We start from the raw sequence: 16,389 nt of genomic DNA, 5'->3' as shown, positions 1-16,389 counted from the left end.
TGAGGTTGAGAACACATTTAGGCAAGAAGGAGAATTAATAAAGAACTATCTTCATAGAATAAAGAGTGGAGTTGATAAAGGTTGGCCAGAAAAGATACCAACAAATATTGAAGGCGATGACAATATAAGAAAGGAGAAAGAAATCCAACAAAGACAACGAAGTCAGAAATACATAGATTTTGCTATAAGAGGACTAAGGCCACAAGGTTTAAAACGCAAAGCGCACGAGAAACTTATTGAGAATCCCTCAATAACTTGGACACAGTTTGTTGATCACTTAGTCGTAAAAGACTTAACATTTTCTGTAACAACAGAATCTAGTGGAGCTACAGGAATAGATAAACTTAAAACACTCGAGAGCAAAATTAACGATTTAACCAGTCTTTTCAAAAGCAACGAAGAGAATGCTATAGATACTTCTAGGCCAAGAGACCCTAATATAAAAGGCAGACCTAACAGTACTAGATTCTGTGATTACTGCAGAAACAATGGTCATTCCATCTCTAGATGCACAAAGAAACAGATAGATGATAGTGTTAACAAATTGAGAAAGGAACTAGTTGAACCAAGGAGGCCAAATATAACATTCTCTAATGATTATAGAAAGAATAACCGAGGCAGTACAAGATTCAATGGTCCTAGAAACCAAAGCTATCAATCAAGAGGTGGCTACTCAAACTATAATCCTAGGTTCAACAAGCCTAACTATCAACAACAAAATACATCTTTCAACAGTTATGGCAATAGATTCACTCAACCATACGAACAAACCTTCCCTCAGCAAAACACCTATAGAAATAATGAACCAAATCTTGAACAACAATCACCATCACCACAACAACAGCAACAGCCACAACAAAGTGCTAGCTTCTATACACCAAGTAGAAATAACAATCTACAACAAAGACAATCAAAACCCAACAATATTCAACAACAACCAAATCAAATAAGTTTCGTTGAAGGCGACGATGACTACGTAAATGCTATAACGGACTTCTTTCCTTTAAACTTTTGAAGTCTCCGAACGCTACTAAAGAAAGTAGTACTAAGTCAAGAATTTACCTCAACTTATATCACTTTGCCACCGGAGACATTAAAAATAATAGTGGTTTAGAAGTAGAGTTCATGATTGATCCAGGATCAACCTGCACTATTATCAATCATCCTACATACCTTGCACTAGTAAACCTTGGACAAAATTTGCATTTACAAAATACAAATTGTGATTCAAAAACATATACTGGTTCATCAATCAGAATGCTTGGCTACACAACCATTCAATCTAGCTTCGAAACTGACGGTAAATATACAGTCCCCCATAAAGTATTCGTTACTAAAGAACAGAGACAGAACATAATAGGTATTGATTTTTGTCATTTGTTTTTGAAAGCACTTCACTTCGATATTCCCGCAGTAGAATTAAAGACTGAGAGAAACCTAATTTGCTACGGCTCACTCAACAATGAGAAAGATTACCCATACATAACTGAGATGACTGCTTTAAACATAGCTCAACCACTCTTTCTACAACAGAAAAGTACACAATTGCACAAGCAAAAGCACCCCAGTCAAGCCTTATTTCCACCAGGAACATACTTCATGCCCCATATTAACGTTGCAAAAACTGACCTAGTCTTTGTGCACAACCTGAAGGATTTCTACCCATATTTATGGAGAATCAAAAGAATCACCCAATACAGATAAATAGAGGAATAATAGGTTATGCTATGTGTGATATAACTGACAAACCTATACAAAGATACAATATCAAAAACTGTGCTGAATTTACAAGTACAATACTAAACGAAAGTGAGGACTATAACAGTTGCTTCAAACTGAACACAGTAGTAAATAATTTACAAGAAGGACAGCAAATCCAAACTAATTCTTGCATTAGATATATAGATTTTCGTACCCAATCTATATTTGACTCTAATATGCCTATAGCGCACACGATATCCTCAGATGCAGAAATGAGAAAAGGTTTTGCTAACACAATCTCCAAAAGAATACCTTTATTAAAGGACTACTGTAAAAGTAGAAACTGTGATATAGGTGACATAATAACTTTCAGAGCAGATAATAACTTAGTATATAATCTCATCACTAAGGCTAATCATTATGAAAAGTCAACAATTGATACAATCAAAACAACACTACTTGCTATGAGAGATCATGCACTAGGACTAAATTTACGCTGTATAGCGATGCCAAAAATTGCTTGTGGTTTAGACGGAATGGATTGGAGAGAGATATCTTCTCTAATTGAACAAACATTTAAGAATTCAGGAATAACTATCTATGTGTATACAAGCAAAGATGATATTGATAAACTACAAAAAGTAGAAACCAATACACTAGAACAGGAAGAGGTGCTCGAGATTATTGAAAGTGAGTTAATAGAAAAATGCAAAGAAGACGAGAGGGAACTAGCCACAGACTTCTCTACCGAAGCAAAAGAGTTATGTAGACATAAAGTCAACGAACAGTTTCCTAAGTTTAGAGATAAACTACAAAGCAACCGAATCATAAATAAGGCGGTTAGTGAATTTGTAATTAAGCAAAATAGAAATACCGTTCAAGACATAGAGTACCTAGAAAGGTTCTTAGATAATTTTGATTTCACGCAAAGTGATTTGACTGATGATGAATTGTTTGAGTTGCTAGAAATAATACTTCAGGATAATGATGTCTATTCACATCATAAGTATGATGTTGGCAGAACTAAACATAAGTTCCATTTACCCTTAAAGAGAGACGCAACCTTTAAAAAGCAACGACCAAGCAAAATACCCATTCATCTCAGAGATAAATTAGAAAGACTAATGGATGAATTAATTCAAGCAGGGATAATCAGAGAACTCAATGAGAACGATGATATGAATAGTTGTTTTGTCAATCCCGTCATCATATTACCTAAGAAGGATTATGTAAAACTAGTCATTGATGCTAGATACCTAAACTCTATAACTGATACAAGTAATTCTAGTTGGCCACTCGAACCACTAAATGTTCTAATGACAAGAATAACTGGAACTATATTTACAAGTAGTGATTTATCATCGGCTTATAATCAAGTACCACTAACTGAAGATACACAGAAGGTTACAAGTTTTATTGTAGGAGGCAGACAGTACACCTATCAAGTAGGATTTTATGGTCTTAAACCATTACCCAGTTTCTTTAGCAAACTAATGCGTTATGCATTTGGACCCCTTATAAAACGTAAACAAGCCATAACATATATAGACGATACCTTATTACAAGCTAAAGATAAACAAGAAATGTTCACAATAGTAAAAGAGTATCACTCTTTGCTCCGAAAGGCAAACCTTAAAGCAGCCCCCGATAAAACAATGTTTTTCTTACGAAAAGTAAGATTTCTAGGACATGTTATATCTAAGGACGGACTATCGCCTATTGCTTCGCGCATAGATGATATTAGAAACCTAAAAACGCCAGAATCGAAAACAGAACTTTTAAGAGTTCTAGGAATGATGGGTTTCTATCATACCTATATTTTGAACTTTCACATAGATGCAAAACCTCTATATGACTTAACTAAAGATACAACACTATTCAAGTGGTTACCAGAACACGAAAAGGTATTCACAGACCTTAAGCAAAGATTCTGTCACGATATTTCTAACGCGTTTCCTTCTAATGACTCTCCCTTTCATATACATGCTGATTCATCTAATTTAGGAACAGGTTGTGTTCTTATACAAGATTTTCCTGATAGAAAACGTATGATTTCAGCAGACTCGAGAGTATTTGATAAAGCTGAACAAAAGATGTCCCCTCAACATAGAGAACTATGCGGAATAATATCTGCATTACAAACATATGAATTTTATGTTATTGGATCCCCTTTTCCAATTTACCTATATTGTGATCACAGACCAATTCTATTTCTTTGGTCACGACCAGGACAAATGTCACATCGCTTCTTTAAGTATCAAGTTGTAATAACTAAGTTCCAAAACTTGCAAATTATATACACTGAAGGCAAAAACTTAGCGTTCCCTGACATTCCTAGCCGAAATGTTTCTTTAGCAGATGCTAAACTTTATCAACTAGAACACAAAGTGATACCTAAAGATATAAAGTTTCATATTAACGGAAAAGAAGTTGACTACTCTGTATTGCATCAAGACGATAAGGACGCATCAGCTAACGACTGTTATCCAATTATTGCTCAAGTCAAAGTCGAAAGAAAGAAACTTATTAATATAAATGGTGAAGGTGACTTTAGCGTAGATGATGCACCAGACTACATAAATGAACACTGTAATGCTATACACAGTTTCTCTGATTGTTTTCGCTACGGCACACAAATAAATCAAATACAGAAATTAACTTCAGAACTAACTAGCGAGTATGATAATCACTACTATTCCGAGATAGAAGAAATAGCTGAAATAAGTGATGACCGAGAAGGTTATGATGACCAAGATTGGTTAGACTTAGTAGAAGGTTATATTGAAAACTCACTTATTGAACAATTAGAATCTGCTAAAGCCGACTATATCAGACGGACAAAATTTAAGAAACTTATTGAACCAGAAGCTTTTCAAAACATCTCAGAAAAGGATGTCCACACAGATACATTAGATTTAATAGCTAAAGTTACAGATTTTGCAAAAAACGCTAATCTTGACACCGATAATATTCTTGAAGAACAAGTAAACGACTCCGTGATAAATAAAGTTAGAGATTGGCTAAATGTAGGCAAAGCTCCAGAAAAGGACTACATTATTAAACAATCTAAAGCACTACAAACCTATAGAAATAATTTCAACTTGTTGTTTTTAGAAAGTCAATATGATTTACTCTGTTATTCCGAACCTTGTGAAGACGGCTCTTTTGACGTTAGGATATGTGCACCACTTTCACTATTTATAAAGATATTCGAAGTCGCACATACGCATGAACTTAGTGGTCATAGAGCAGAAAGCACAACTTACAATAGAGTTAAGCGATATTTCTATTGGCCCGGTATGTTTAAATGGATTGAAATGTTAATGCTAGATTGCTTAAGTTGCCAAACTAATAAGTCAGCACGCAAAGACTTGAACGAAGCACCCTTAGAACCATGGGGACAATTAGAAGCTATACCCCTACATACACTTCATATTGATCATAAAGGTCCACTACGACCACTTAGTAAAGGAAATAGATTTTGTCTTGTAATAGTAGACGCTTTCTCTAGATTTATACAAGTATACCCTAGCAAGAATGCTGAAGCTCTCGAAACAGTAAATCAACTAGAGAAATTTATAACTACATTTGGTATACCGCAACAAATAGTACATGATAACGGCAATGCTTTTATTAGTAATGATTTCGTTCACTACACAAACGAAATGGGAATTACACTATGCCCCCGAACTGCATATTGACCGTGGACTAACGGCAAAGTAGAAGTACAAAATAAACATTTGACTAATTACCTAAGACATTTTATTAGTAAAAGTGGATCTAATTGGTCCGAGTACACTAGTAAATTTGCCTTTTCACACAATACTGCAGTAAACTACAGTACGGGATATACCCCTTATGAAATACTATTCGGAACGAAACCGCAAATACCCTTATCACGAAAGTTAGGACTACTACGAGATAATCAAAAGAAATGCACATCAGAGTATTGTAATAATCTACCGCCACACTCGCATAGTGAAGAAACTTGTAATAACAAAAAGATAGAGAAATTGTTACAAAACAGATTATCTAACGAAATGTTAAAGCGAGGGAATAAATTTAAAACAATATACTCGAATACCTACACTAAATGTAGACAAACTAAGAATAAAGCGCACAAGTATAGAAACAGATTTAAACTCGGAAAGCCTATACCTGAAGGTAGAAAAGTACTACTAGAAAATCACTCTAAAGGACTACTAAAGTCTAAAAAGCTACAAGAGCTACGCTCAGGCCCTTACACTGTGCAACGAATGCTAACTAATACTACATATGAGATACAACATGATAAAACAAATGAGAAGAAAACCGTGCATAGGAATCATATAGTACCTTATTACCCGAAAGAAGAAAAAATACAAGAGTTAGTTGAGAACTATATAGTCCCAGACGATACGGATGATTATTATACTCAATATAACAAGCATAATATATCCAAATCTAATGCTTATAGAGGCGCACAACATATTGCTATTTCACAGTGGCCCTTAGTAGAAACACAATATACTGTTAATCCTTGTACTACACTACAGCCAACATTTAACGTTGAGGCTACTCCAACAAAAGATTCAGGCTTAGAATCGCTACAAACACGAGTAGATAACACTACACACATTCAAGGCACAAGCTCTTCTAATTTTCTACCCCCACGCATTTCAACCCCCTACCCTATGCAAAATATGTATTCACCTAATAGCCCACAGCAAAAAAATTTTTCTACACCACCTGATAATACTAGTAAATTTAAAGCTACACGCAAATTATTCCCCCAAGCAACGCATAATAGCCCCACATCATCACCTTATAATCCTACACCTACAACATCACCTAATATATATAATTTACCAGACGCAAATGAAGTATTAAGCAGACCTCAACGTAATAGAAAAGCACCTACATTCTTTGGTGAACCTATTCCTTCTGACTTGATACAGAAACTCAAAAAGAAATAGAAACACAAAATCTCTTTTAAATAATACCTTTTATATTAAAAAGTGCAACCGCGCGCAAAAAAACAATAAAAATAATAAAATTAAAATATACAAAAATAATAAAGGCGCAAACCAATAGTAAATGCGCAGAAGTTAACAAAGATATTTATTGAGCGATATTTAAGAATTTTTGTTTCTCTCCCCTTTTCAATTGCTTAGATGCTGCATGATTACACCTCTCACGGTTCTGGCAACTAAGCTCTCCGTCTCAAAGACCAGACACTCTTTGTAATTGAGCTGTATCATTTTCAAATACAGCTCCTGTAGAGTGGGCCCTGTCTTCGGATCCCACCACGCATCCCTCAAGGTCCATAGCTGGTTTTCCCATTTCTCGTGCTTGTCGGACCACTTTGTCATGTCTTCTTCCCCCCTCTTAGCATATAGTTTTTCACAAAACTAAAATAACAATTTTTTTTTACTAAAACAAAACTACTCAGTCATAATCTCCGGACCCCACTTTTACAGTTAAATTATTGCAACCCCGATAAAGACCTAAATTAACTGCTAGTTAATTTGAGTAAAATTAACACTCACTTTTTTTCCGAAGAAGAACTCGATGACTTCTATAGTGTGCTTAGAGACACACTGAGTGCACCTCATTTCCCATGGACTGTAGCTCCCACGTGCCCTCAGTATTCCCCACACCTCGTCGTCAGATAACACGAGAAACATATATTTATAACTTTGAGAAAAGAAATAAATAAATTCCGCTGGCCCTAAACCAGAAGTATCTTCATAAATAAAATGAAGGTACTGAGAGCGTCGAATTCGCTCTAGAGCTCCCGAAACAGGTTCCAACACCACTCCGCTCGAACTACATTTCCATCTGGCATTATCCAGATCCTCGCTGTTTTCAGCATTATCTCTAAGATAATTCTTAGTTTCCCAATTCATAATTCTCGAGAACGAAGGAGTACAAATAGAATATATAAACGGAAATTGAAGAAGAAATGCAAAGTTAAAAATAAATTAAAGGTTGGAAGTGAAATTAATGGTCAAGAACAAAATAAAAGTCAAAGATTAAGAAAAAGAAAGAATAAAAGTTTAAGGATTAAAGAATGAAAGTTAAGAAGAAGTTAAAGGATTGAAATTTAATAGTCAAGAGAGATCAACTGTATAGTATGAACATTTAAGGCAAAAAGCAAATAGCCCACTCAACACAAATCTTACATAAAGTACGCAATTAATCACCATCGCAAGCTGTTACACACACATAACATCTATACATGTTCAATACTCATATACTTTCAATATCTACGCATACCTCTTATTGCAAACTAACGCTGAAAACACATGTTACCCAAAACAAAACTAAGTACAAATTATTCCCCCATGAGCAATTACCTTATCTAAGTTGAATACCTTAAGTACAGAAATTTGTCCCTTGCAAACTTTTTAAACACACTAAATCGCATTTAGTCAGGAATGCACAATTAAGCATTTTACATAGTCAACAAAGAGAGCTTAACTTACTAGCTCAAGGACCCAAGGAATGTTTAAAATAAACATTAGAGCACTTATGAACAAATAACTAACCGCAAAATTGCAACCTCTACACACAAGAGTTATTCAACTAAGAGCAAACAAATACCCGCTACTAGAACGAATAGAAATCGATTTAGTAATATGGCCAAACCCACTTCTATCAACAGTTAGTTGAACATGCTTTTCAATCCTCACTAACTTGCATTGATCAAATGTGCGAAATCAAAGAAATTATACGAAAAATTTTAAGTTCTAAAACTGCCCGTTTATGAACGCGTTCAGATACAATACTCAAAATTTGTCCATATATGCACAAAAACCCAACAAACAAAACGTTGCAAGCGAAATTTCTATATTGGGCTTATAGGTGAAAATATTGCCCTTTATAGTTAATGTTCAACACTAAAGTTTGATAATTCAAATTCTCACGCGAAAAAACTCTCCAAAAATATTTAAAGACACTAGAACCCTGATAAGTACCTCCAGTTGTTCCTAAGAGCTAGTACCTTATTTATACATAGGGGATTTTTCAAATTCGATTTATAAGTACAATTTTTTTGGATATAATGTTCACTTACAAAGGACATAAAACAGCAAATTTCAGCATCAAGTTCTAAAAAAACTCTCCGAAAATATTTGCTGAAGCAAAAGTGTTATTTTTTGGCTTAACTCAAACACACACAACTATACTGTAATTATACATGTGGGATTTTCCAAATTCGCTTTAAAAGTTCATTTTTTAAGACATATAATTTGGTCATATAGAACATATAAAAACAGCAAATCCTGAGCATTCATTCTTACGAAGTTATCGTAATGTGCTTATCGTTTGACCAGTTTATCACGTTGCTACATGCCACTAGTCAAGGCTAGCCATTGGCCAATCAGGTATGAGCACACAAATTAAGGTAACGTAACCCTGAGAACCACTATTTAAGAGCCCTACTAAAATTCAAAATCACTTTTCTCAGTTACCTTCTGAAATCAATTACTTCTTTCTCTCTCAAATTCAGCTTTAACTAAACCTCTCTCTCTCTCTCTCTCTCTCTCTCTCTCTTTCTCTCTGTCCCAAATTCTATCTTCACATTTTTGCCCCTTTCAAATAATAACTTAGAAAATTTAGAAAAGTTTGCAACCATTTCAATTTGTGAACACCAGATATTTGTCACAATACATCTCCACAACACATATACCAGGTATCTCAGTTCAATATTAATTCTCAATCAGTAACTATAGAAGGAGTTCATAACCCTTTAGATTGAACATAGTACAAGACTGACAACTCAGAAAGTTTCGAATTTATTAAATCCCAACAACACTACTCACACAAAACAACTTCATCACCACTTAACTCCTTTCAAGCTAATCAATCCTAACTTATGACCGAAGTCTCTTTTGACCAAAACGGTTTTCTTATTTCTCTTTCTATCAACCCTGATACACTTGTAAAAGTTTCTATTAAGGCAAACCAAAAGCTGAAATTTAATAGTGAATTTAACACCTTAACCAGTTGTCAAATTTCTAACGAAGTAAGAACTGTAGAATTCTTTGCTACTAATTCTAACGGAGACCCTATTGCTGTCTTCTGGGGAAAATATAACCCTCAACAACTTAACAGTTTATTACTTCAAATTCATTCTTCAAGCCTAGTTGACTTAGACATTTTAAATGTCCCTTGTTTGGTTTTAGAACCACAAACTGATCAATGAATATTCCGCTAAACGATTATTGGGTTATAGCTTCAAGAACAACTTTCTCAACTTCTTACAGTCCTTATAACATCCCACATAAAATCTTAAAATATAATAACAAGTCAGCAAAAATTGATCGATCATATATTTCATATAAAGAAAACATTGTTATTTTCTTCGTTAAAGACCAGTTTGTAAACTTAGAAATAATTGTTTGTTGGACCCCTAACAAACCAGAACATATTGAACGCTTTCATTTCCAATTGAACAACAGAGACGAAATAGACCTTGATATCATCGAAGCTCCCTTTACTGTAGACCCTTAATCTATGTTACCACCTTCCCTTGAAACACAAGTTCTTACTGCCCTTGCATTCGACCCGCTATCGTATATTAGAATATTCCTCCTACAAAAAATATTGAAATTCGGAAATAAAACTGTAACACTTAACAAGTGTTTTGTTTCTAATCAACAGAGAACAGTTGCATTCTTCGTAACATCAGAAAATAATGCAAAATTTGTCATAATTTGGGTACCCTGTAATCCCGCTCACGTTCACGAGCTAAAATATCAGATTACTTTCACGGATAATATTAACTTGAATTTGTTAGACTCACCTTATACTGTCTTTGTTTATTAAATGGAAGACGGCGAAATCAAGAAATCACCAGCAATAGACGAAGTAATAAACGTAAGTTACAAAATGCTTATTTTTATATTACTTTGCTTAACTCTGTTCCTACCTGTAACAACTGATATTGAATCTGAAATTGCTCAGCATATTGCAGAATTAAAATCCCTAGTTGAATATAACGATTCTCATCCACACTTCATAGAATGTGTCGTAAATAGAGATAATTGTCTACCTGAAGAAATTCCGTACCCTAAATTACTAGACCCTCCTGAAAAGCTATTAATTTGGTCAAAACTTAACGTCCATATGCCACTATCACTGATTAAAGACCAGTTTAAGGAAAAACTTACTGATGAGAAAGCGCTTCTTTCAAAAGTAGAATATTTTATTACCTTTATAGGAAACCAAATTCGTTCTGTTCAGTTTCTTAAGATTATTGCCATAATACCTCTCGCACTTCTCTGTGTTATAACTGCTTGCTCTGCAAAATACTTGATCTTTATTATATTTCTTGCATTATTACTCTTAACGTCTTTCACTGACGCCAGACCAATTGAAAAGATGAGTATCTATGAAAACACAGCTCCTAACCTTCATGTTAACCACTTTGACTGCTCAAAAATGATCTCAAACCAGATGTATTCTCTCAACAAAGTAGCACCTTGCGAAATTCGCCCTGATAAAATTAGCACTAATCAAGCACGAGTCACTCTCTACCAAAGAAATTATAAAGTTAAACTAGAAGCAACTATGTGTAAAGCAACCCAACAGCAATTACGTTGGTTTTGCGATTCTTTTGACTCTAGCGGCATAGATGCCAGACATAATACTATTACTACTTCAGTTAAGCTTGATGCTCAGAAATGCAAACTTGCAAAGGAAAGAAAAAAGATAAAACTTTCCTCTTCTTCTAAATCAGTAGAATTCGATTTTGACAAATCTTTATTCTCAAACTTTAACTCAGGCGATGTTGGAACTGGAAACAATGAATGTAACTCCCGAGGTTGGATTACACACTACATTTATGAAACATATATGCAAAATGTTAGCCTGAATGTAAACCTTAGAGATGGCACAGTTAATAACTGGCAAAATATACCTCTACCTTGTCCTTTATCAGCCGGAGGCTGCGATTCTACATCTACTGATCCATTTGCATACACTTGGGATGAACCCAATAATTGTCTTTTCACTATAATTCGCACTTTTGACGCTCAAATGATTAAAGCTAATGACAAATACTACATAGTAAAGGATCCTAAATTTACTTCAGCTCAGTCAGATTTCGACTTACAAAGCTTTATGTTCCAAGTTTATAATAAACCACAGTCTTTATGTAGTCATCCACGAATAGTATATCCTACGCCATATGATTCTCTATACATTAGTCTTCGTGACGGATTTGATATGAACACTGGAGAACCCATTCACAAATTTAAACCCGATACTGGTGCTATAACTCTGAAAAATAAATTCTATTCCAGTGACAACAAAACAGTTGATACAACATATTCTCAAGTTTATGAAAATATTGATTTCGAAGCACATCTTGGAACAAAAATTGACTATTTGCACTTTAATAATCTTCGGCAACTTCAAACCTCTACTCTAGAGCTATTAAGAAATGACTGTGAATTAGAGCGCTCAACTATTCTTAACACTTTAATGATTTCTCATGAAAATCCACGTTTAGCTGGATATACCTTAACAAGAAACAGATCTATGTTTCTCAAAACAAATGGCAATGTTGCCTGGCTATATAATTGTCCTGAATTTCATTCACCCTTACAGATTCTTAATAAGTGCTATAATCGAATACCAATTCTTTATGAAGATGAAATTCATTTCGTTGATCCGATTTCTAGACAAACTTTCACTGAAGCCGAAGAACAATTGTGCTCTGATAAACATTCAAACTTATTTCAACTAGATGTTGACGATGATAATTCATGGGTTGAACTAACCCCACAAATCACAAAAGTAAGAGGACCTGCACTCTTTAAACCACATATAGTTATTCAACAAATTGCGAATGTAATTACTGCAAGTATTTATGCTTCTATCTACACATATAAAGAAATGATGTCTTTCTGGAATTCAATAACTTTCAACTCCAATATGAAAGGAGTTCTCAAACACTTTACTAAGTCATTAATAGATAGCAGAGAATCATTTTCAAATATTTCAGGCACGAATTATTATAACTCTAGAACTATTTATCTAGATTCATTCATTTCACCGGACTTCTTTAATAATCAATTTGTTGAAACCTTTGGTAAAATACAATATATAATTGAGCGATGCGGAATATTCTTTGCCGCTTTCTTATTCATTAAGCTACTCATCGACATAGTCTTATGCTTAATTCGAGCAATGCAAATTAACAAAATTACAAATGCATCTATTCATTTTGGTAAAGCACTCTTTGCTGCCACATTTGATTTAATGTCAGCTCCAATTCTGACTTCTATCTATCTAGCAACTAACTCAGAGAATGATAATACTGATAAAAATAGAGAAAGGACGATGCGTGTTCCAAAATCTGAAGATACAACCAGAGTTATTCAAACTCCACCTTATACAGAGAATACAGGCTTACAAGCTATAAGACATGAGAATAAAAGTGGTTATCCAAACCTACATGATGAGAATAATAAAGACGAAAATAGAAACGATCACAACGTTCCTACGTCTCCTGTATAGGATTAATTCCTCTATTACATTGATATCATCAAACTATATGATGATAATATAATACAGACTGACTTCATATTCACTACTGATTTACTTTAAAAGAGAATACAAAAAAATTAGAAAAAGAGAATACTTGCAAAATAACTTCAAAATTATACTCTTAGAATAGAATAAGAGTAGAGAATACTTGATATTTCAGGAACTTTCTTCAATCCCTAACGAACTGATACCAGTCTTTCAGAAGGAACCTTCAAGTGGTTGGCCCGAATACAATACACAATCAACTTCTAAACCTCAATCTGGAGTTAAACAACTTGACAAACTAGTACAACCCACAACTCACGTTACCCCATCTACAACTTTTCTCTCAGCTATCAAGATTTCAGCAGTACAAACTCAAGCAACTAGTGCAAATTCATCAACGACGGTTACATCATCCAAGAGGAGAACTAAAACTGCAGATACAATTGCAAAGAAACAACCACGTAAACAATTCATTAGAGAGACATTCAACCCAGCGACACCGCTAGATGTAAATATACCCAAGACAAACAGTACGGTACCCAACGTCTTAGCAAACACTACAACTACCCAATCATCACGACCAAACTTTCTTAATCTTCATCATTTCACAACTACCCCCCTGCAAGACCGCCTACAAAAACAACATCAAGCTGAAATACAAGCTAAAACCCCCGGTTTTAGTGGACACCCGAACTACGATACAAATTTAATCTACCAGTTGCAACCCAACATCAATAGATTCAATCTCATTGATTATTTGTCGAACAAAAATTCTTATCTACTAACTAATCACAACCTTCAAGGACAAACAATACAAGTCCCGTTTGATAATATTACAGCAAACCTCAATCCTCAGCTTGATACCTTCACCTATCAGGTACAGCAAAACTTTCTGACAGAGAGACAACGCTCTCAACAGCTCGAACAACGGATTACTGAGCTCCAACTGGAGATCGCAAATCTGAAGCATCAACTCCACATCCTCCGCTCATCACGTTGAGCACTCACGGAATGGAATAGATAAATTTGTGGTTGTTGATGTTCAGTACTTCCTTCATTACTTCTTCTTCTTTCTCCCGCGGTGAGGAAAATTATTCGTTAGTTTAAACGCCTAATTATTAGTCATTTTGATTACCTTACTCTCCTTTTATTACATTACTTACATCAAGTAAAATAATCCGCAATTCTTCAATCTTCATTGATTACACTTAGCGCAATTTATGGTGAAAAATGAGTCCATTCTTATCTTTAGATTGCAAATTTGATTTGTTCTCGCTTCTCTGAATAAAATCTATTCTTCATCTTTACCGACTTATCTTGCTGATAACATCATTGGATTGTTGCATCGAATTCCATAATTTATTTAATGTCTTACAATCTTTCAGTAGACGTTAAATATTTCAAAACTTATTGTGATCTCGCTGAATTTATTCAATCACAATTTATTAAAACTTCGAAAACATTCTTAGTTGGAAATAAATTCTATACACCATTGTCAGTTCATTGGACATTTGAGTTACAAGAGATTATCTTATTCTTACAAGATAACAATTCTAATGAAATTGTAGTTTATTTTCATCAAGTTCCTGAGTACGATTTATTTGAAATTCTAAAGCTTATTCATACAGAAGAAATTCTTAACTTCAATAATCTAAACTTTGGACCGCTCACTTATTTCAATTAAAATGTTAGTCTTCAATATTTTGGTGATCACGGATATAGAAATGTTACAGTCTTTCGTTAACAGGTATGCATTCATCGCCATCCACCATTTATAGTTTAAGTACTATTTGGATCTTCCTGTCAATTCCTTTCAAAGATTAAATGGTCTTCCATTCTCCCCATTGACACAAAAATTGAATTACTATATTATTCACAATGAACACATATTTTGAAGGAGGTGTTGATATCGAATGGTTTAAAGATTATTGTCAACTCTCTGATCATGTTGAATCCGCTTCGGTTAACTTTTCTAAACAGATTATTTTTAACAATAAAGTTTTCAGAATCTCCGAATTATATTATTCTGAATTTCAATGCGAAGTCATTTTATTTCTTGAAGACTTTGAACAAAAAGAATTTGTTATTTACGTTGAATCAATGACGAAAAGCAAGAATAATTATTTCATGAAGCTAATTCATAACGATCAACCAAGTCTAAATATTAATTCCTTAAACTATCGCTACAAAGCTTATTTCAATTGATTTATTCTTCAACAATACTCAAATAAAGATGAATTACGAAACGGAATTCTTTATTTGGGGAGTTATTTCAACAACACTAGCCCTTATGGTGTTGTGCGCAGTCATTTTAATTTCCCTATTCATTTACCTCGCTTGTCATTATAGACCATTAACTTAACCAGTATATTCTTCAACTTATTTTATTCTATTATTCAACGTCAGATGTACTAGCAGCACAATTTTATAGAAAAACTTCAAAAGGTCGATTATAACGACCAGCCAAAAAAATTGGATCTATTATTTTGTACAGCCCTGTATCTTAGGACATCGTCAACCCTTCTTCAAGAGAGAACTCAGAAACAAGAAGCTACGATGAACTTTAGAACTTTAACCAAGTAATCTACCTCAAAAACTTTAAATGCTTAATCATTATAAAATTAAGCTAAATAATTTATTCGATTATGTAAAATTTGATGTTTTGATTTAATACCTATGGACCGGGATGGGATGTACTGAAGTGTGCTACACTCAGTAACACTATTTGATAATCTTAGTGCTATTTTGAGAATTTACGTTATAGTGCGTGAAGCACAAACTTGATTTGGACAAAGTCCATTTTAACCTGTGAACAAATTACTAAGTAGTTTTGAATAAGCTACTATTTTAAGATCACTAACTAAAACTGAGAATACTATGACGTGATATTATCACGCCACACAGATAACACCAAGTTAACCTTGGTAACTCTGTCGACACTGTTATCTCTATCCAATAGGATACTTGAGAACCACGTGTCCGCAAGTATAAAAGGAGCTTGCACGCTCAACTACCAACACTTTTTGGTCCCTGATAACTTCTGATTTAAAATCATACTCCCGTATTGTTCCATTGCTCAATCTCAGCTTACTTGAGATATTTTTCTAACTTAGAATATTTTGTGACTTGTTCTTAGCTAAGAACTCTCTAAGTCATAAAATATTA

This window comes from Convolutriloba macropyga, chromosome 15 (assembly GCF_964194025.1).
Source record: "Convolutriloba macropyga chromosome 15, txConMacr16.3, whole genome shotgun sequence".
NCBI classification, from domain to species: domain Eukaryota; kingdom Metazoa; phylum Xenacoelomorpha; order Acoela; family Convolutidae; genus Convolutriloba; species Convolutriloba macropyga.
Note: the sequence above shows the minus strand (reverse complement) of the source record.